This window comes from Capsicum annuum, chromosome 8 (assembly GCF_002878395.1).
Source record: "Capsicum annuum cultivar UCD-10X-F1 chromosome 8, UCD10Xv1.1, whole genome shotgun sequence".
Taxonomy (NCBI): domain Eukaryota; kingdom Viridiplantae; phylum Streptophyta; class Magnoliopsida; order Solanales; family Solanaceae; genus Capsicum; species Capsicum annuum.
The window spans coordinates 132,856,496-132,880,185 of NC_061118.1; the positions used below are offsets into that span (position 1 = coordinate 132,856,496).

General features: G+C 34.5%; 1 pseudogene; it reads right to left on the reverse strand.

Moving 5' to 3' along the window:
- Positions 1-14,101: 14,101 nt before the first annotated feature.
- LOC107879198 lies at positions 14,102-23,398 on the reverse strand (annotated as a pseudogene).
- Between the last annotated feature and the right edge of the window lie 292 nt (positions 23,399-23,690).

Below are 23,690 nucleotides of genomic sequence, written 5' to 3' on the forward strand. Positions count from 1 at the left end.
CTGGAACGGTACACGATGCTCATGACCCCGAAAGACCACAAGTTAACCCATGACTGATATTTGTACCTATATACTGCATAAAATACTGAATAATGCAGAAATATAAACTGAAAGTCCATAAGGTTCACATAACTAAAGTAAAATATAACATCTAAACGGGGTATGAAATACCCAAAACAAAACTGAAAATACTGAAGTCTGAAACATGATAGTCTAGAAAGCCTCTAACTGACTAAACTGTCTGAGTAAGGAGTTAATGGGATATGTCCCCAACTAACTCCAACTAATAAACTAATTAATGAGATAATGGCGAAATAATCATATCCTCAAATGATGAGGACTCACTTCTAACTCTGACTGCTGAAACCGGAATCTACTGCTGATTTGGAGCTCGTGTCTCTAAACCCATGGTATAAGACACCATAGCACAAATATGTCAGTACTTTGAATGTACTGGTATGCATGTGGGGTAGGCTGAAGGGGTTCATATGCATGAACAAAACTGGATAACTGACTAATATGAACGTGAGAATACATGCATGCATACATAGTAACTATATCTGAAATCATGATAACATAAGTACTGAATATAAATACTGATAACATGACATACTAATAACTGATATAACTGATAACATAAGTGACTGTATCTGACAGTCCTAAATCTGGTGGAACTATCTGAGTTCCGTTCTGTATCTGAGTTGACTATATCTGAAAGTCTTAAATTCTAAAGAACTATCTGAGTTTTTTTATTGAGAGTGATACTGAGACTGTGGAAGGTAGTCAGCTAACCGACATGCCCCAAATGATGCATTATAGCTAAATTGAGGTCCAATCTATGCCTCGATTTGAAGGGTGTCACTACCGCGCCACTGGTAAGGACAACATATAAGTGACCCTAATATAACAGGTAACTCTAATGAGAATGGTGGGAACCCTCATATAGCAGGTTAATCCATCACATCTACCCTCATATAGAAGGCTATGATGTTTCAACCTATGCTAGCTACATAGTTCTGGAACACAAGGATTGCTTCTAAGAATCACACCCTCATATAACAGGTGAGGTCCCACCCTTGGGTTCGCTCGATGCTAATTTCTACTCCCATCTGAATAAACACTGAACATGATTTACTGAACTGAACATGGACTGAGTTACTGACTTTCGTTGACTGATGGAATACTACTGACATCTGACAACTGACTGAGTTCATGAGATCATGGAGATTTTCTGAGTCATAAGACTGTCTGAAGTCTAATGATCATGGCTTGACTGAGACTATCGTGAAAACCTGACATGGCTATAAGCACAGAGCTAATGTTTCAGGTACAAGTACCCCTAGGACTCGATGAAAGGAAACTGACCAAGCATAACTTACTTGAACATATAGCTAACATCATAATCCATAATACATTTATAGAAGCATTCCATCAAAACATATGATAGGCATAACCTGTACATACATGGGGATTTCATGATATCATACTAGTTGGGCATTGTTCCTTCATCTAGGCATTTAATCAAACACATGGTAGGCATAGCATATGTAGACAACATTATACAACAATTAATCATCATGATTCATCTCTAATTTCATTATCCTAGGGTGTATTCATTGGTTCACATGAATATACATCTATACAAATCAATTCCACATAAAACTGATCACCCAACATGGATTTAAATTCAATTAATCATTCTCAATAGAAACAAAATAAACCCAACATGAAATTCATAATGAAATCCATAAACTTAAAATTAGAAAAGAGATTCTTAGGCTTCATGGACGAAAGGAGTCCATGAATGAACGCTACGCATACCTTGGTTTATGATTTCCTAAAGATCGGTGGAGAAAATTCTTGATTCTGAATCTTCTATGAAAAGCCCTAGGTTGTTATTGACAAGTTTTTTGAAAGAAGAGAGTGTATTTTTTAGTGAAAAGTTGCTAAATTGCATGTTAAAGGGCTTAAATAGGGGTGGTAAGTTGACCTTTTTAACCCTGGACGCGTCATTTAATTTCAGTAAAAATTTCCCAAATTAGACCCCTGGCGCGACGCGGTGCTATCGCATCATGTCACTGGAATTTAACAATTGGGAAACTGAGGGATGGCATAACGTGGAGCCATCGCGTTGCCCCTTCTTTTGCGACCTAGAACTTTGGCGCGACACGGAGAAAATCGCGCTAAGATACTGAAAAGGGACAATTTTGAATTTTGGCCCTGGCACAACGCGCCATAATCGTGGACCCATGCTGGAATTTTCCAAATGTCATTTCCTCTTGTGGCATGGCGCGCCACTGACTAATATGGCACTGTTTTATGACGGAAACTTAAAATAGTCGTAACTTCTGACTCGGTTATCGAATTTGAGAGAATCTTATATCGATGGAAAGCTTATTGAATTTTTCGCAGGACAAAAAGTGAAAATCTTAAAAATTCCTCATGGAATAACCATCATTCAATTTAAAAGCTAATACTAAACATTCTTGAGATGAAATTAGCTAGGAAAAAGTATGGGGTATTACAATAGGGTGACTCTTTAGTCTTTCGGGATGCCAGTTTAGTGGATCCACGTAGCCAGTGTTAGTACCCATCAGACGGTACTAACACCCTTCCAACTGGGTTACAGGTTGGAACCTAATTAACTCAGATTGTGGCATGTCGGTTAGATAATACCTCCCATAATCTCAGTACAGAATTCAATGTCTCTTCAATTCAATTTAGGTTTGCTTGACTAAGTGTACAGATTTACAGATATTTAGTTTAATAGTTTTCAGTCTTTTAGATTATAGATTTATCTCAGAAACATGTTTATGCTTGGTCTTGCATTCTGAAATATTACATGCTCATGTTTTTATGCTTAGTATCCATAAATGACCCTCAGTTCAGTTTTTCAGCATATTCAGCTTTACATGAGGTTTGCATACAGTATTCATGTTTTTATCGCTTCCTAGTTTATAGAATTGTTTTTAGCTTATGATCTATAAATTTTAGTATGATTTACAGTTTTTCAAGTATATCTATGTTTGAAATGTATGTTTTAGCAAATTAACTTATTTTCTCAGTTTTATAATATGCTTTTAAATATTTTCATGATTTAGTACATGTCCCCATATACTCAATACATTCCAATCTACTGACCACATATATGTGTTTTTGGCTACATCCTTCATAATGTAGGTACCAGTGTAACTCATACACTAGATCAGACAGTTCTCAACTTTCGGCCAGCAACTGATGAGTTCTCCTATTTTGGGAACTCTAGTCAGTTGTAGTTCATGTACTATGTTGTATTTTGATTACTCATATGTATTTATTAGGGGTAGTTGGAAGCATGTCCTAACTATCTATAGTCAGTATAGTAGAGGCTTCATAAATAGTTAGTTAGAGTCATGAAATGTAAATTTTCATTCTCTTTTTAATTTCAATAGATTGTAAACTTTATCAGTTACATATTCAGATTTTATTATGATTATGTTTCCGCACATCAAAACTAGCTATTTAATATATTATAAATTAGTTGCTCAAGTATCATACCAGTTTATGGGTTAGCTTGGGATCACTTGTGGTTCCAAGCATCGTGTTACGACTAGGGGATAGTCTCGGGTTGTGAAAATTAGCCAGAGTTGATGGGTTATGAACACCCGATACATATGATTTCATACATGTATCAGTTGTCACATTTTGAGCAATTTAGACTATGCATATATTGCTATTTAAAGAATATTGATATATTGAGCACACACACACGCGCGCGCGCGCGCGCATATATATATATATCAGTTTTCAGTGTTGTTCAGTTTGGAGTCGTGCTTAGCACTGAGTGAACGCAGAGATGAAGGCTCACCAGTTAGTTAGAACTGAGTCCTTTAGTAGAAGTCCCTATGTTCAAAAACTATGAAGCCACTATAGGTTATAAGGGGTCACCCGCTAGATAGGACTAACACCCTCGTCCTTCGAGACATCAGTTTAGTGGATCCAAGCCAACTAATGTGTGTTTCCTTGGCAAGGTACTAGCACCTTTCCAACTGGGGTTACATGTTGGACCTCGATTTTACTTAGATTGGGGTATGTCGGTTATTGTTAGCTCCTACAGTCCTCAGTTCATTTTTAGTTTATGATCAATTTAGGTTTGCTTGACCAATTATTCAGATATGTAGTATTTTAGTTTACCTAGCACATGTTTATACTTGGTTTTGCATTCAGCTTACATTTTCCTGCATTCATGTTCAATCTATGTTAGCTAGTTTTTCCATCTCACATACTCAATATATTTAAAGTACTAATCGCATACTTCTTTGCACTATATTGTCTCATAATATAGGTTTGGACGCTCAGTACCTAGACCATACTATGCACATTCTCATGCCTCATTTAACAGCACCTCTTGGTGAGTCCTCATCATTCGAGGACTAGTTATTAGTTATTTATTTTAAGTACTTCATTCAGTTCAGTCAGTTGGAGTTAGTTAGGGGTTTGTCCCATCAACTCCTTATTAGTAGAGGCTTTCAGACATATATTTAGATTTTCAGTATTGTTTTGAGTTAGACATGTTTATTACCAGCTGTTATACCCCATTTTAACACGAGGTCAAAATCAAAGTACAACATATTAAAAACTGCTAAATAAAATTAAGGAAGTCGCCACCTAATTAGTTCTATGGTGAATTAGGACACCTATTATAAACTAAGTGATCAAAGAAAATAAAGACTTCATTTTAAGGTCTACTTAACTTAAGCAATTCTAGATAAGGGTTCTAGTTATCCTAAAGAAAAGGGGTTAAGCACCCTAAAAGATCCGCTAACTATGGTTAACGGACCAAACTAGGTTAAATAAGAAAAATGTTAAATCTTTGTTAAGAAAAATATAGATAAAGTATCAAAAATATTAGATACATCTTATTAAAATAAAATATGCTAATTATTTATAAGAAATAATTAAAAAAACTTTGAAAATGTACCGACTTACCGAAAATTATCAAAGATAACTCCTAAAAATAATGCAACCTTATTGTCCCAAAAGATAGTTATTTCAAATCATTTTTTCTTAAAAGATAAGCAAAGCTCTTAGTAAATTAAATAAAAGTCTAGGCCAAAAAAAGGTTGATTATGCTGGATCAAGAAAATCACATTTTTTTTCGCTATTAAGAAAATAATTTTAGATTTTTATAATATAGATAAAATGACAAATTAGCATATGCTAAGTGAATCATGGAGATAACTAAAAATATAATTGTCCAAAGCTATAATATCTTTGAATTTATTTTTTTTAATTAAGAAATCTCATGTTTAAAGAAAATATTTTTTTTTGTCATATGAAATCTTAAGAAAACGCTTCAGAATCAAATTGGAAAAAAATTACTATCTTTTATTTGAAATTGAGGAGAAAAAGGAGTTGATTTACTATGTCTAAATTAATTAAACTGATTTCCGAGTCTAGCGATGCTAAATTCACTTACTGCGAAAGACCTATATTTAATTAAACCAATATTAGTAACTAATAATATACTAACTCGATTCTAAAGATAAGCTACTATTCAAAATTAAAGAATCATTAAAGGATTCTAACAACTAGGCCATTTATTCTTAAAGGTATGATTTTTACCTACCAAAGTTTAACCTTTTAACAATACAAACTATGTATCGAAGCCTAGTGATTATGCTAAGTTTAAAATCTAAGAGGTAGAAAGTAAACAACTAGATTCACTAAAATTTAAGAATTCACACTAGTTCAAATAAGAACATATAAAAACACAAATTTTAGATAATAATATGCGAAATATATTAAATAAAATACCAATAATTGTCTAAGGAAGAATTAAGCTAAAAAAAAAAAAAGAGAATGAGAAACTAGACTGCTAGACAAAGATACGTAATGTAAGTATTGTTCGCTTCTCTGATTTGAACAGAGATGGAATCAAGCCGTAAGACTCCAAATGCGATCCCGCGTGCACATGAAACATGAAACAAGAATGAAAAGGATTAGAAAATAAATTTTACCAAGTAATACATCTCAAATTAAATGCATCAAACTGGGAAATAACAAAGCTCTCAAATTCAAAACTAGCAACAAAGCAATAATTAACAAAGAATCACAAGAAATAGAATCAACCTAAAAAGGCATTTGTTTGACTTTAAACAAAAGGTTATGCTAGAAACGTACAGGGGAGGAGGCTATACTTCTCGTTATACAATTCAAAATAAATGCATTTGAATTTAAACTACGAGAATGCTCATTGTATTTTGATTTTTGATATATAGTAAAAGAAATTAAAGTTAAATTAGGTAAGCAATCCCCTACGTAAATCTCATAGGGAGAAAAACAGTGAAGCCAAAAAAAAAATACTCTACACAACTTGAATTTGAATAGGAAAAAGGCCTAAGATAAATAGAGAAGAGTTGATAGGATATTTAAATGTGATGTTTGCCAACTTTTCAGCACTTGAAATGATAAAACAAAAATCACGAAGGAAAAATCTTATATACTACTTAGATGTGCAAGAATCTAGCCCATTTCTTTAATACGTCTGGACATTATTAATATTAAACTCTTAAAAATCACAGTAATTTGATAGAATCTGAATAAAAAACCAGATCTGAAATTTAAAACTTTACCTTACGAGCATATCTGCTATGATCTACAAGCAAAGAAAAAAAAGATTTGACCACTATTTGGATTAAATTTAGCAATTAACGCGAGCTCAAAACATGTTTTTGAGTGTACAGACTAACAACTAAGAAATACGCAGACCACGATTCTAAAAAAAAACTTTGGATAACTATTTTAACTGCACTAGTCATGTTCATAAATACTAGTGCCCTTAAGTAAGATTACCATTTAGTGTTGGCTACTTCTCAGTACAATATACATACAATTACCCTTAGAATATGTAGATATAACGTAAAGTCCTATAAGAAAGTAGCAGTCCTACTTAGTGATTACCTACTATTGTAGACTAGTTAAACATGAACACTCAAGAATATTAATGATATAGCAACAGATTCATTCTTCACGTTCAGATATGAAGCGATCATATTTTCGGAACAATTAAGGCAAGATTATGTCCTTAAAACTTATCAAAAATAGACAGACGCACTTGGGAAGATAGACACCTATCTACATGTTTTCATAGAACCAAAATAAGCGAAAAGAGAAAAAGAGTAAACAAAAGTTGAATTCACATAACAGACGCAACGTAACTCTATATTCTCCATCTAAACTCATAACCCTTTAAAATATATAAATAACTCTAAATTACATGTTGCAACCTATTAAAAAAGAACAGAGCAGCGCCCTAAATGATTAATAAAATAGAGGAATTGAAAAGAGGTCATTCCGATAGCTTGATTGTTGGTGAAGAACAATGCAAAGTAAGACAGTCCATACACAACGTCACGGAACCGCAATGATAAAAATGGTATCAAATCACATCTTCACTGATAAATCCACTTCATAGAATGGCATAAACTCCATTTATCCAGTATCGACAACAACAACACAAGTTCTACCAAATTTAGGTGAGATCATATGTTCACACAAGTTAATCCAACCAATATTTCCCCAAAAAAGCAAAGCAGCTACGTAGAATGTTGAAAAAGACAAGGAGAGATGGTTCATGTGCTTTTAGAACTCAACAGTTAGAATAAACCGAGAAGGTGACTGAAGCAAAGTACGTACTGGCAAAATAGAATTTTGAAGGAAATAAATAAACTTGTTAACATATCGGAACGGGAGGAAAATAAAGAACTTTGCCTCATTATCCATATTCAAGTGCAAAACAGTCAGGTGTATGTGAAACAAAATGATATTTCAGACTCAAATTGAGAAAATGATCAGCAACTTAAAACAAGATGAACACATGCATATACACATATTTACAGACCCGTACACAAAATGAATTTTCAGAATTAGGAATTATGATTTATCTGCAGAATCAAAGAAAAACAGTATTGTCAACAACTATGCAACACTTGAAGCCATTTTACTTACTGATTTTTTTTTTATCATAAAGTAGCAATATACTTCAAGCAAGAATTTTGAGTGGACTATCAAACTGCTTAAATAAATACTTGTATTCGATGGATAATGACCTTTTCTCTCTCAACATCTAAGACTAATGAAGATTGATTTAAAGGAAAATTATCATAGCAGCCCCTCCTTTTAAACTTCTACTATTATACAAGCACTCCAACAAACAGGTAATAATCCCAAGATATACCATTAATCCTATCTTAAAGTTAAAAACTTATACAACCTTTCCCTCTCTATCGTAGAAGCCAAAAATTCCTATCAAGTGTATAACTAATTCGAGACACGTCAAATAGTGGATACCACATTCAAATATTTCAATGAGAACGTTAGCAAAATTTAATATTGGACAACTGAACGTACTTGAAAATTTTAAGGCCTTTATCATGATAGAATAAAGTTGAAATATCTTGAAAACACACAAACCAAACATTACATAGTTAAGTCACTGTTGCAACGTTAAAGCAACCAAACCGTTATCAAAATAATCCCAAAATAGTCTTCCGAAAAAAAGTCTAAACATCATGGAACTTATTTCAAGCTAATTAAAGGGCTTGAAAAATCTACCAATCTGCTGTCTAGTAGCATTGTAACACCACGCATTTTCGAGCTAGAAATCGGATCCTCATTCCTATGTGTGTAAACTCTAATTCTATGACCCATATTTAAATTCATGTATCATGTTCTTTATCTTAGTGTGTTAAGTGATTATGAGGTGAAAAATATTCATGGAAATCTCTTAGAGCAAAGTTGAGCTAAGAATCTTTGATTTGTCAAAGTTTGGTATTCGATTCTGCAAGGGTCAACTTTGAAAGTGTATAACTTTGGATGTATGTGGAATTTTTCAACTCAAGACCCACCAAATTGTATATAATTGAGTCAGATTTCCAACGATACCAATTTTGCCTTAATCCAATACCCGACCGAAAAGCTATGATCATTTTCGTTAGGACTAGTAAGCCACTGCAATTACACCGCATCGCGGTGAGTTTCAAAAGCAAGATTTTGCTGAAAAATTTAATTCAGAAGGGCAGTTTAGACTTTTTCCCTTATCCCTAAGTCGTGTTAACAACTTATTAAGACGTTATTAGGGCGTAATATACCCAAAAATTACTCAAAATCCTCTCAAAACAAAACCCTAAACTTTCCTCCCAAAGATCAAGAATCCATCTTTTAAGTTAAAGATTTCCAAGAAGCAAATCAAGATTTGGGTCCTATTCTTCAAACTAAGGTATGTGGGACTATCCTTAAACTCCATGGGCATGGATTTTATCATTTTTATCAAGTATAATGATTTATAATCATGTTGCAAATTAAGGGTTTTGAATATTATTTCGAAAAGCATGTCATAAAGATCGTTTTGATGAAAGTGTGTGCATTTTGTTGAACTCTTCGTGGAAATTGAATTATAAACCCTTATGTATATACGTTTATAGTTTGGAAGGTTTAATTGAGAGAGTGAACAATGAATTTCCTTTCTTGTTACGAATTATAGTTTCTAATTGCATGGTGAATGATTTTGAATGCATGAACTAAAGTTTGGAAGTAATAATTTACTTAACATCATGGTGTTTGACATGATTTATGATACGATGAGATGAAGTTTTCTTACTTTAACTATACTCTTTGCACTAAAAAGAAGAATTGTTTGTGAATGAATAATTGACATGGCCACCACATGTTTAAGTATTGTGAAAAGAGAGTAATTGCATAAAGATTTCTTGAGGTTTCAAAATGATGACTCTCTTGTAATGTTATAAATCTTTGGTGTTCATTTGCATGTTTTGAATGAGATGGGCGTTGAAATTGACATGATATGAATCACTTGCAAGTCTGGGTATGACAATACCCTGTAATGACATGTCCTTAAGATTTTAAGCATTGAATGATTTTTTATATGAAGCATGATGTTTAAAGAACTAAAAGTTGGGCTTAAGAGAGCTAGTTGGTTACCCAAAGAAGGCATTTGAGTGTAAGGGCTGATCGCTGGAAACCGTAGTTATCGATGTGGGACTTACGATATTTTATCCTACATGGGAGGATGATTAAATTAAGACATCTCATATGGGAGGATTCATGCAGTGAACTCACATGGGAGTATCACCATATCCAAATCCTGGCGGCTACATGGATTGGAGGCTTGGTCGTCGAGTTAAGGGCCGATTCAACATAGCCCATGGAATTTTAGATTTTATAGGATGTACCGACTAGCTCAGAAGAATAACAAAGAGTGAGTCAAGGTTGTCAAAAATTGGTTTGAAGTTTATTAAATATGCCCATGTATTTTTACTTATATTATGTTCATTATTATTATGACATACTCTCACTTATTTTGTATAAAATATGTTATTTTGGGTTGTTTCACATACCAGTATATTTTGTATTGACCCTCTATATTTCAGGATCTGAGGTTCAGTCCCGGGGTCCCGCTAAGCCATAGATCATTTGCCGATATTCAGAGTTGGTGAGCCTCCCTTATTTTGAAAGACATTTTACTCTTATGTGATGTTTTTAGTTGGTTTGGGGTTATGGTACGACTGGGGGCCTTGTCCCAGTCGTCCCAGTCGTCAAACAAACGTTGTCTTCTTTCAGTTAGTAGAGATTTCTCAAACAAGTGTTAAATGGATTTGGGTCTTGATAAAATTTTAACCGCATGGTTTTGTTGAAATAATAAAATGACCATGTTTCCGTTATATTTTTTTATATTCTTATAGAATATGAATTATGCATATGATTGCCAAATAGAAGGGTTCTAGGGCCTTCATGGTTCGGAATTTCTATCGCAGAAAAGGTCTCGTTTTGGGTCGTGAAGAACTTGGTATCAGAGCACGGTTCGTGGTCCCAGGGTGTCTGCAAAATCGTGTCTAGTAGAGTCTTGCTTATGGGTGTGTTTTGTACCACACTTATAATCAGGAGGCTACTAGACATTTAGGAGTTATTTCTTAGTCTTTCGTACTCTAGTTCGTGCTATAGCGTCGTCCATAAGAAAGTTATCCATATTCCTTCCTTGTTCTAATTGCATGAGCTATGCCTCATTATCGAGGAAATGCAAGTCTAAGAGTCTATCCCCCAGCGATGTGTTTCTCTCTGATTGAATTATCCATAAAGTTGGGAGATAGCACAAGGACTTAAGAGGAGTCCATTAGTGCTTCAAGGTGTATTAATTCGAGTGTATACCTTTATCCTGATGAAATCGTCCTTTTCAGCCTGAGGTACGAAGTGTATTCGGTCCCCTTTCAAAATTCTTGTTGTAGATATCATGCATAAAGGTTATGATGTGTAGCAAAATGTTGGAACAACATTTCCACCCGAGTTGTAGTATATGCTAAGGTGTCATACCTTATTGGTAGTAAGATAATCCCAAAGTTAGTGATATGACATCACAAGCTTAGAAATCAAAATGAGGATGACTTTTGTGTAAGGAAGCTAGTTTAGTTGTATAACCGTTGATTGAGGGATGGGTTGCCATTTGATAATGATAGGCTAATGTGGTAGCAATATTTGTAGATTGTATGATAGTCAATGGATGAGGTGTTTGGCTATGATTTTTATCTATTCAAAATAGGGAAGGATCTTAGAGTGGATAGTTATGATGGTTATAGAAATCCCTTATAGGTTGTGAATGAAAATGGTTAGATTATCCAATAAGTTATAGGCATATACTCATTACTGTATATGGAATTTTGAAGGTAGTTATGATGTATGCAAGTAAGTAACTATGATGTGAGAAAATAGAATATGTTGATAAGATCGTAATGGGTTATAATATAATATTAAGATCAACTATCCGTATTATGTGACTTTACCCCCTTGATTATCTTTTCTCTAGTCGTCGTAAACTAGTACTACACGGGAGAAGGTAGGTAGTAGATTTTTGAGGTGTAGTAGTAATGTCATGGAGATGATGAACTTACGGGCCATAGTTATGTGAAATAAGAGACTTAGGCTAATATTTCTATTCTAACTTTAACTCTTAGTTGCATGCATGGGAAGTTTAGGACCTAAAATTTTTTCCAAGTGTTGGGAGAATTAGGCATATTTTAAGCATCTTAACTTTAAAGATTTTTAAATTGGTCTTCCCGACCCCGAGACGTAGATTTTTGAGTTTATTAATGTTCAGGGGTGTAAGGGGCATGTCTCGGGGAAGTTTCAGAGTTTTTCAAACGAGGATTGGGTCATGTTTGAATTGCGATTCCAGAACCTCACCGCGATAATGGCGCGTCATGGTGGTAATAGTGCTGAGGCTTTTACCGCGTCGCAGTGACCATGTCATCGGCGTTCCAGTTGCAAATTTAATTGCCAGAAGGGCAATGTAGTCTTTCCCTCTTATTCCAATTCATAAATAGACGAAGTATATCGTTAGTTAGGGCCTAAGTTGCTCGAACTCGGGTGCGGGTGTCGGACACGGGTGTGGATTCGAGTGTCGGATTCTTCATGATTGAATTTTTAAGATTCGGGGCTATGGATCTGGATACGGATACGGGTGCGGGGACTCGGCAAAAAAAAATTAAAAGTTTACTCATAAATATATATATGAGAGATATTGTGAAAAACTTACATGTAACTTGTGCCTTGTAAAGTTAGATCATGAAGGAACGAGGCCGCAAGTAAATACACCTCTTTAAAAGGGTATGATTCATTCCTTTTCCTACAACTCACACAACAAAGTATTAAAATAAGATAGTATAACTATAACACATTGAAATATACCAAATAAAAAACTAAAACAAAGCTAAGATTAAGAGAGATATGAAGCACACCTTTTAGTCTTTTGGAAGTAAGTCGAGACGACTAGACGAGTTACTAAGTTAGAATCAAATAGACCAAGAGAAAGTCACGAGAGACACAAGTCAATTAACCATTCAAATTAAGAGTCAAATGATCACCAAAAATCATACATCAACTACATGTTCACAAGTTCATATACCAAAAATAGTTACATAAAATTTACATTTAAACTAAGTTCTATTTGAAACATCTAATATGAACATGGGCATATCTAAATCAAAGATCATCTTCTTCAATTTCCTCCATGTTGTCATCTTCTTCTAAATTCTCAACTTCATTTTCAAAGAACACACCTTCTAGTTGAGGTTCGTCGATTGACAATTCAACTAACTCATTGACACTTTCATCAATGTTGAAATGGTCTCCACCTAAAACAATACCAGATGAATTTCAAATGACGAAGAGTTTTTACCATTATTTGTTTATTCAGGTAATGAAAATGGTACAAACAGTTATATATGGTACTGCTTCAAAATTACTTTTTTGGTGCATTGACCACCAAAACTAGAGGTTCATCCAATCTCCCTAGCTAATGACCTTGTTCTCGTATAAAAAAGGCAGTTAGTACACTAAAGCTATCACTATATACGATATTCGAGGAAGAGCCCCATCACAAGGGTGTATTATACGCAGCCTTAACCTTGTTCTCGTAGAACTCCAAAATTTGATTTACTATGTTCTTGTTTGTCCAAACAGCTAGTAGTGCTTGGGGATTGCATTGACCAAAAGAACTAATAATAATGATGTTATTATCATTGAAAGTTCAAGGAGAATCTATTAATAGCTTGTTTATTTCTAATCAATGTACTGTATGTAAGTATATTTATTAACTGTGTGTTTTATAATTAACGCTTAACATAGAATTTCAAAAGGTTAGATAGTTCTGGTAAAGTACTAAAGTCATTTACAACTATAAAATTTCAATTCCAATATCTACTACTTTGTCCAATCTTTTCTAAGCTAGCTGGTGTCTGTACTTTATATTTGTTAAACTGTCATATGCTTAAATCGGTCAAACTTTTTCTAGTTCTAGTCAATGGTATAAAGAAACAGAAGAGAAACCGCTACACGATGAAAAGGGACCAAAAAAGCATCGTTGCTAACTTGCAGCTCTCTGCATAAGTGAGTTGACGTGGGGGACAGAATTTCACTGTAAGTCGCTGTGGGCCACAGTGTTTTGCCCCTTTTGGCTTTTTTTGAAATTAAGTGTCCATATTTTTTATTAAAAAGAAAATCTTTTGGCTCCGAACTCGTGCTGTGGCAAGTAATGAGACAATGGATGATGTTGCGAAAAAGGCAATCACCCTCATCATTCAAAAATTCACAGGGGTCAAATCAAACATTATTTTTTTGCCATAATATACACATTTCTTGACAAAAAGCCCTTTACTTGGAACAGCCTATCTTTTCTCGAAGTTGAATGCTTTGATTGAGTAAGCAAAAATGAAGAGAAAACTAACTGATATTCCAACAAGGATGACGGCAACATATCCGACAAAATCATATTTGTAATCGAAGAAACTCTCTATGAATTCTTCCACTGTCTCATTTGTGTCCAATTTGTCTTGTACGTCTCCAAATTGTGAGGCAACTAGTCCGTATAATGTCCACAAAACGGGGCAAATGTAGTAGTACCATCTCCACCATACGGGCATCCTCTGACATACAAAGTCCAAAATTTTAAAATATGTTTTGTTGAGGGTAATGCAATTTGAAGAAGAATTGTAAATTACTTACTGTTTTTGGAACGACAACTCCACAGAAAAGGTTCCACATTGCATAAAATGCGGATGCAATGATGGCTGCAATGCTGTGATTAGGAGAAACGGCCACTGTCATCATTCCGTACAATGTGAAGTATAACAAGGTAAAGTACATGAAGAACAGATACCAAAAGAACTTGGTAACTGTCCATTCAAATCCGACCATGGCATAGACTATAACCCCGTATATAATCGTCTGGATGAATAGGTATGGGAGTTCAATCATAACCTGCATACCAAAAGAGATTTGATCGATGAGCATAGCCAATGTCAACATAACAAAGTGGTGTGGACCAACCTGACATGATAGTAAAATCCTAACTTCTGTTGAGAGCACTGATTGGTCTAGTATCTACTCTCTTCAGTTCAGACTGATGGATCTAGTTTACGTGTGTGCACTGTGCACATATCACATACACTACTACCATATCCTCAGGATGTCACCAAACTAGCCCTTCAGAAACTCTAGGCCAATTTGGAATTAAGCCAAACATTGACTTGAATTTATTGATATGCACATTGGAAGCTTGAGATGCATACAAACTTTTAAGGTCATACAGCCTCGATGATCATTTGGATCTAATTTGTGAATCATTAAGAGGTATTCAAAGATTTTGACCATAATTACATCATCTGTAGGGTAATTTATACCTGTCCAAAAGCATAAGGCAGAGATGAATACATTCCAGCAGCTCTTTCCCTATAGAAAACTGTCCTCTCAATGGCAATGACTGGCTGCACTGCCGTAGCATTTTGTATACCAAGAAACAAGATTGCAGCATAATTAAACCTACTGCATTAAAAATATCTTGTTGTCTTCTCCTGAAATTGTGTTCAAAACCATTAGACTTTTGAATAGAAACACGTCGAGAAAATAAATCTTGAAGATGAAAAATAGTTCATGTATGTTTCTGTTTACCTTTTAGATTCAAGATCCCAAAATATTGTTCCAAACATGAGAGCAATGAAGAATGTAAATATGAGCCTGACTGCTGTGTACAGCGGATTTCGCCAGTATGACCAGTGCTGTTTCCAGAAACAAGCCATGCATTGGGTGAAGAAAGACTGGGAGTACTTAGTTTGAAAGTACAGGTCTTTTGCACCTGCGACTGGCACACTTAGTTCCTTGATTAGAGCTTTGTTTCCCCTGATATTTGCTCCACTTTAGAATTCAAGACAAGATACTTGTAATTCTATATGTAGAACGTAATCACGTTCAACTCAACATTCATACCTATACATTTCTGAGTTCTTGTACAATTCTCTAAAGTCTATTCCAAGAGCTGCTTCTTGTGCTACTGAAGTTATCTCCAACATCCACGTTGCTGGATTATAGCCATCTTTGATTTTTGGAACTCCATCAATTCCCTGAGACAAATGGAAAAGAATCATCAATTTTACTTGCCCAACATAGCAGGAATACCAGTTTCTTTACCTAACAGTTTCCTTACCTCAAAATACTTAATCAGGTGAGAAGAATGGCGTCCTGATGGGCCGACATATATTTCCTCACCTCCTAGTTTCAGGAGTAGGAGCTGCAATTAATTCTTAGGATGAGAATCTTTTTATCTGAAACAATTTATGCTGAGCTGCTAGATTTTGGAAGATGAACTATTGGTCACCTCATCGAAAGCATCAAATATGTCAATGCTAGGCTGATGGATGGTGCATACTAGTGTTCGACCTGTATCTACAGTGTTTCTAACCGTTCTCATCACTATTGCAGCTGCTCTAGCATCTAATCCAGAGGTTGGCTCATCCATGAATATTATAGATGGGTTGACAACAAATTCAACTGCAACTGTAAGTTGTTTTCGTTGTTCAGTTGAAAGACCATTTACTCCAAGCAATCCAACAAGTGCTTCTCTCAAAGGGGTTAGCTCTACAAGTTCCATGACCTCTTCAATGTACATCTGCAGTGATACATTTTAATATAGATTCTACTTTCAAGTTCTATTAGCAATCCTTGTATTCAAATTCCAGATTGATTACCATTTGGGTTTCAGCGTCAACTTCACGAGGCAGTCAAAGCCAAGCAGAACACTACAATGATTCGTATACTGTAACATGAGGTGAATGAATGTCAGTTTGCTCACAGTATCCTGCAATCTGAGCAAAAGTTTCTTGTTGCTTTGGGTACCCTGATATACTGATGTTTCCTTCAATGTATCCACTGGTTTTTCTTCCAGCTAAGACATCCATTGTGGTCTTACCAGCTCCAGTAACACCCATTAGAGCTGTCAAAACTCCTGGCCTAAAAGCACCACTCACTCCTTTCAAGAATTCAAGCCTGTCCTCAATAACACCTTGAGCTTTCATTTCCTGAACTCACAATATAGACTTGAGAATTTAACTCAGACGTGTATAGGCCAGTTCAGTTCCATAGACTAAATCTTAAATATACCTTTGGCATATCTACTGCATATCTGATATCATCAAAAGTAATTGAAAGGGGCTTAAAAGGAAGAATCATTCCCCTTCTGTTTTTTAAATCAGCCTCAGTTATGCTGCCTGCTCTTGAGGACAGAAACCTGGCAGATGTACTTTGCTGAACATCATTTCCTCTTTCTACATATTTGTTTTAGTACTTAGTGGAAAATCTTAATTTGATACTAAAGGGAATAAATTTCTACCAGAAGAGTTCTTTCCCGTAGGAGATAGTTCAATAACCTCACACCTTTTGTTTGCATTCCTCTCGGCCACAGTTTCCTCAGAAAGAACTGCCTGAGATTTACCAAATGCTGCACCAAAATTTGCCCCCTTGTTGATACGTTAGGATCATCCTATAGATGGAAATGAGACTAGATTGCATAACAGAAGGTGGATCCTTACGGTTTAGATAAGCTAAGGCCACTGTGAACAGAAAATTGAAGAGCAAAACATATCCAAGAAGAGCTCCTGCTCCAATCCAATACCATCTTGCTTCTGGAAAGATTCCACGCAATTTCAAGAATGATACTCCTAATGTATCTGTGCCCGTGGAGTTAGGAGGAACCTGCAAAACAAAATTCAAGAATAAACTCTTAAATGCTACCTTAACAACCGGTCCTTCCAAATCTATAGAAGCTTTAGCTTACATGTGCCCAACTCTTCCCTAGAAATTCGTTCACAGCAATAGCATTCTGTGCATACATCATCGAGGAAATCCAGTAACCCCATATCAACCATTGCTTCACATTATCTGATAGACAAATAGCATCCTGATTAAATGAAACTAACAAAAGGCCAAAAAAACATAGAAATTAGCATTGGCCTTGTAATTTTTCAAAATAGATGCAATTTTACCTCTTGACAGAATGAATCCACCCATTACAAGAACTATGAATAGAGCACATGATCCAAATGTATTTGCAACAATGATATTCCTTCCAAGCGCTGCTATGAGTCTAAACAGCGCGGAGGCCATCTGGTTAAAACATATGAGCAGAAATAACTGTTTGAAGAACCTGCAAATTGAAAATTAATCTGGACAAGATTTAATGAACCTAGAAGTTGAATGCTTAGAAAAATATCAAATTTCCATCTTCCAACGTCTGCCTCGAATCCAATTACATAATAAGTCATACACACCCAAATAGAAACTTCTACAAGTGTGATTGGAATCTTGAGGATCCAAGTAGGCAGAGCATATGCCCAAGCAGGAAAGAAAAGAAGATCCCATTGTTTGTAAAAGGAAGGAAGCTTCATAATACTGAGGGCAAGCTCTGAGAAACCATTGTACATAATAATGAGAACTGTATAGTACAGTGCCCCCAAGAATACTGCACCATCTGTTGTTGTATTTTTGTGCATCTCAGTTCGTAGGAAGAGTGTCATTGTTATAGAAGCCATCAATGTTAATTGAAAAGATTAAAAAAATAGTCTTTTTACTTCTACATAAGCATTTAGGAACTTGAAAAGCGTTGATCCTTTTGATATGCTACTCACTTGTGTCATCTTGAATATATAGACAAACGAATTCCTCTTCATAAGAAGGTATTCTCTAGCTGTGCAGGCTTTTAAGAGTTCTTTCTTTCTAATTCCATACCTTTTGGTGGTTAGAGCAGAATGGTGGCTCTTCGATTTGTCAAAGGGAACAGCAAGCTCATCTCCAAGCTTTCTTCCAACATGAATTGATTGAAATGCTTCAGAAAAGTTGCGCGCTGTGATAAACTTGTAAGTTTCATCACAGCGTGCCCAGTATTGTTCTTGATCCTTCCTTAATGTCGCCTTTATTAACACATAGTAAATGAACATAATTAGAAACAAGAAATTCTCCACGACTAGAGAAGGTGTAGGGAATTATTCGCAATGGTGTTTACTTCTTGCAAGAAATCAGCAACTCCTTTCCTCTAGGGCCATTTGAAGCCCATGTACTCGAAGAACTCGAGTACATTCTCTCGGGGACCTTGATACACAATCAGCCCATCTGATAGAATAATAATATCGTCGAACAAGTCATAAGTTTCTGGTGCTGGCTGCAGAAGTGATATTACAGCAGTTCCTTGAAGAATGTGTATAGAATTCCTAATTGAATTGACAATCTGATATGTTGTTGAACTGTCTAAACCAGTTGATATCTCATCCATGAAAAGTGCTCTTGCTGGTCCAACCATCATCTCCCCTGCTTTACAAGTTTAGCTGCCTTAATAAGCACGATAACTTTTTCGCTCAACTCTTTCTCTTTGTATATACTTATGGTTTTTACAATATATATCATAATTTAAATTTGGCTCATACAGGGTTTCTTCTTAACCTAACCTGTTGTTAGTCTCTTTCTCTCTCCACCAGAAATTCCTCGAATTAATTCGTCTCCAACAAATATATCCGCACAAATTTCAGGTCCCAATATCTGAAAACAACGCATGGAATAGTGAATTGTTGCATAGTTTTCTAGTTTCTACATTGGTGTTCCATAATGCATAGCCAGTACCTTTAGAATATAATCTGTTACAACATTAGCCTCCTGTCCTTCATTCCATGCTGACTATTTAAAAAAATATCCATAGACAAACTAAGTTCTTATCATAATTTCTTAATAAAAGAAAAGACAAGTATAAAATGATTTTTTCCATTTACTATGCCTTCACCTTCATAAAGATATCAACGTCAGGATCGGGCGTAATATTTGCTTCCTTCTCTCTCCTAGCCAACTCTGCCAAAATTTCTGCATATTCATAACAAACTAATTAGAAAAGTATGTGATGCCCAAAAATGATTGGAAATGCAACATGTTCATTGCGTCAGATCCCAGAGGGAGCTAGAGTAAGGAATTCACCAACCATATTTGGCTCCAACTCCTTGATATCTAACAGAAAATGCCAGTGTTTCCCTGACTGTCAGTTCTCCAATATGTAGATCATTTTGGCTTATATAAGCAGATGTTCTTTGTGGAACAAACTCATCCATCCCATGCCCATTATATGTAACTCTCCCTGAAACCTAAAAATGTATAAATTTATCGTCTGCCAACGCAAAATTCCTCACTGTCTATGTCTAATTGTGATTCTTACTTTGAGATCTTTATCAAGTTTCCCAGCCAAACCTAACAGCAATGTTGTTTTTCCAGAACTTGGTGGTCCTAAAAGCAGTGTCATTCTGCATAACAAGATTGAAATGAATGAATAAACAAGGTTGTTTTTGATTGGTCTAAATTTGACAGAACTTGCATTTCTTACCTTCCTGGCTTGATGATTACACTGACATCATGAAGGATTGGAAATGGTTTCTTTCTACTTGGAAGAATGTGAAGATAATTCAAGAAATCCTTTACACAGAAAGTGAAATTGAGTTAAAATGTATAAGATATGAAATGAGTACAAGTAAAATCCTATATATATAAACACCTCTAAGATGTTAACTGTGAAGTTGAATATTGTTGGTAAAGCTCTACTACCAACACGAGCTTCTGCATCTACACTCAAATGCTCGAACCGGACTTCAATTGTAGGAAGATCCAGACCAACTCTGCATTGCAAAAGAGTGGGAAGACTCTTAAGTCAAAAGTTGGATTATGAAAAGGTCCATCAAACATTAAATTACTATTTTGGGATTCTCTTTAACATTATTCTTACAATAATTTCCTACAAAATGTAACCATCTAATAAAGTAATAAATATCTATCAAAATAAATTGAACTTGTCTTCCTTGAAATTAAAAGCTTCGTGTAAAGTTATATTGCAGTTATTATAACGAATCCTAACTTTGGCTTTACATTGCTTTGTAATCTTTTGTTAATGTTGAACTTGTATTTCAAACTCAGTGAAGAACAATTAGATGAAGTTTATTTGACATAATTAATGATAAATATAGTATTATTTTTTTGTAGTTGCTGACAAAATGACAAAGGTAGGGGGAAAGAACATTTGTGTATATTCTAGGCTCATCCTATGATCAGACAAGGTTGGATATAAAAGCAAATTCTAAATTTGAAGTTTATCAACTTCTATCACGATCTCAAGTTGATTTATAATCAAATATTTATAGACATTTAACAAATTCATATGCCGAATATAAGCAAATCTACAAAATTCAGACAAAACCATATGTTACCCGCTAAATTTATCTCTTCTAATACGAGCGCAAAAGCTTTACTATAGATCAAAGAGGTCAACCTATAAATGTTTGCTATTTATTTGATAGATTAGACTTAAGCAAGTTCACATCTTTGTGTAACCGGTACAATTATATTGATAGAAGGCAAAGGATTAAATATTTCATCTAAACCATTACAAATTATTCATTTATGTCATTGTTAAAAATTGACTCATTTATCATACTATATTAAAAGCGTTAAAAATTTAGCTCATTTATGCCGTTGTATTAAAAGTTTGGTTCATATATGTCACTGCATTAAAAGTTTAGCTCATCTATGCCACTATCATTACAGAAAAAGTTCATTCGGGCAATTATTTTTAATAATAATTTTGCGAAATCATTTTTGTTACATTGCCTCTTATTTGAATTCCGCATCACCAAATCTAAACCAAACAATATTACTTAAAATCAAAATTAATAATCAAACCCATTAAAATAAAACCTGACCACACTGTTAAAATAAAATCGAACTCATTATCGGGTAGGGTGTAGGCCGAGTTTTATTTTAATAGGTTCGATTTTTTATTTTGATTTTAAGTAATTTTAGTTTATTTGGATACGTGGACATCTAATAAGAGGGCACATGACAAAAATAGTTTTACAAAATCATTGTTAGAAAAAATGAAATGAATGAGCCTATTCTGTAACAGCAGTTGCATAATGAGCTAACCGTTTAATTGACGATATAGATGATTCATAATAGTTCAATGGCATAACTTAAGACCTTATAATATTGTGGTATTAATTGATACGAAGCACAAACTAGTCATATTAAAAAGGAGAAAAAAGAAAATTAAAGAATTCAATCATCAAAAGGTTAAAACTGCAAGTCTAATGACTTCACTATCTCTATGAGTTTGTTTGATACGTTTGGAGTCATTTCTTCTCATGACTTCAAGGCACTGTGTGAAAACTGAATCTCATTATCGGGTAGGGTATAAAACTCATTTTCTGGTGTTTGATCTTCACTATCTCTATGACTTCAAGGCACTGTGTGAAAACTGAATCTCAACCTGCAGATGCAGGTCACCATCTACGGGCGCAGATGGAGTTCTCATGTCAGATAAAAGTTTTTGTTTCTGGACAAAAGGCAACTTGTGGGTGCAGGTGGGCTATCTGTGGGCACAGGTGGACTTGACGGTCCAAAATAGTGAACTTGTTCATGAAACATTGCTTTGTTTTTTAAGCACCATCTTGTCAATAAATACCTAAATTTTTCTTAGATAAACACACAAAAATTTGAAGTAAGAAAATACTTTCTTCTTGAAAAACTCAAGTGTGATTTACAATTGTTGAGCGAGTTCGTAGTTCAGTAAATTTGAGGTACCACTATTTACTGAAGTGGATCATTTTATCCTGGAAGGATATATTCCATTAACCTCAGGTACTTGAGTCGAATAAATTCGATAAGGATACACCGTGGATTTGGTGGACTTGATTCTTTCTTTCTTCATCTCTTTCTAAATGTTGATTTTATTATTTTCTAGAAAATAGTTTGAACTTCTTGTTGTTCTTGAAGTTGTTTTTGAACTTGGTGTTAAGGTTCATTATTCTAAATACAAATATTGTACTAAAAAAACACAATCTTAAAAAATCTGTTAATCTATATTTTTTATTTCTGGAGATTAAAACCTTTTGATTTTCTATTCTGTTTGAACTTGATAGTGATTTGAAGAATATAAAAACTTCATCACGAGTCAAAGATTCATTCGGTTGATGATTTGAAGAACATAAAAACTTCATTGTTAAACTAGAAACAAGTCATTTAAAGTTTAAAATTTTATTGTTATTATTTGTGATACTAAATTGGTTATCTCTTTAAGGCAACATAATGACTATTGAAAATCAAGTCAATGAAGGAATGACGAATGTTACAAGAACAAATATTGCTACGTCAAGTCGTTTGAATGTTGTTCTTGCATGGCACCTATGGAAAACCCAGAAAAATTTCTGGTGTTGATTTAAAAAGATAATAGCAGAAGATGTTCCTTACTTGACTACCTTAAGTCCGCAAAGGTTCATCACGAAAAACGTTCTAGAGTTGTCGAAAAAAACTCCAATAAAAGAATGTTTCTTAGTAACTAAAGCTTGAAAGCACTCGAATTTCATATGTTAGAATTACATTTTGAGTGACCTACAAAATAATTTGTACAACGTGTACAACAACATGAAGACCTCAAAGGAACTCTGAATGCTTTAGAAAAGAAGTATAAAGCAGAGGATGCCAGAATGAAGAAATTCATTATTGTAAAGTTTCAGGACCTCAAGATGGTGGACATTAAAATTTTTAGTTACCTAAGTCCAAGAGTTGCAAGTCATAATTCACAATCTCCTTGCTGAAGGTATAAACTTAGATAATATCTTTGTTGAACACACTAAATTTGTTTATTGATACTCACATAATCTTTAATGTAGATTTGATTATGAACGATGTTTTTCAAATAACTACAATAATCAAGAAGTTACTACCTTTATGGAAGGACTTCAAGAACTACTTAAAGTATAAACACAAAGAGATGTTTGTTGAAGATCTCA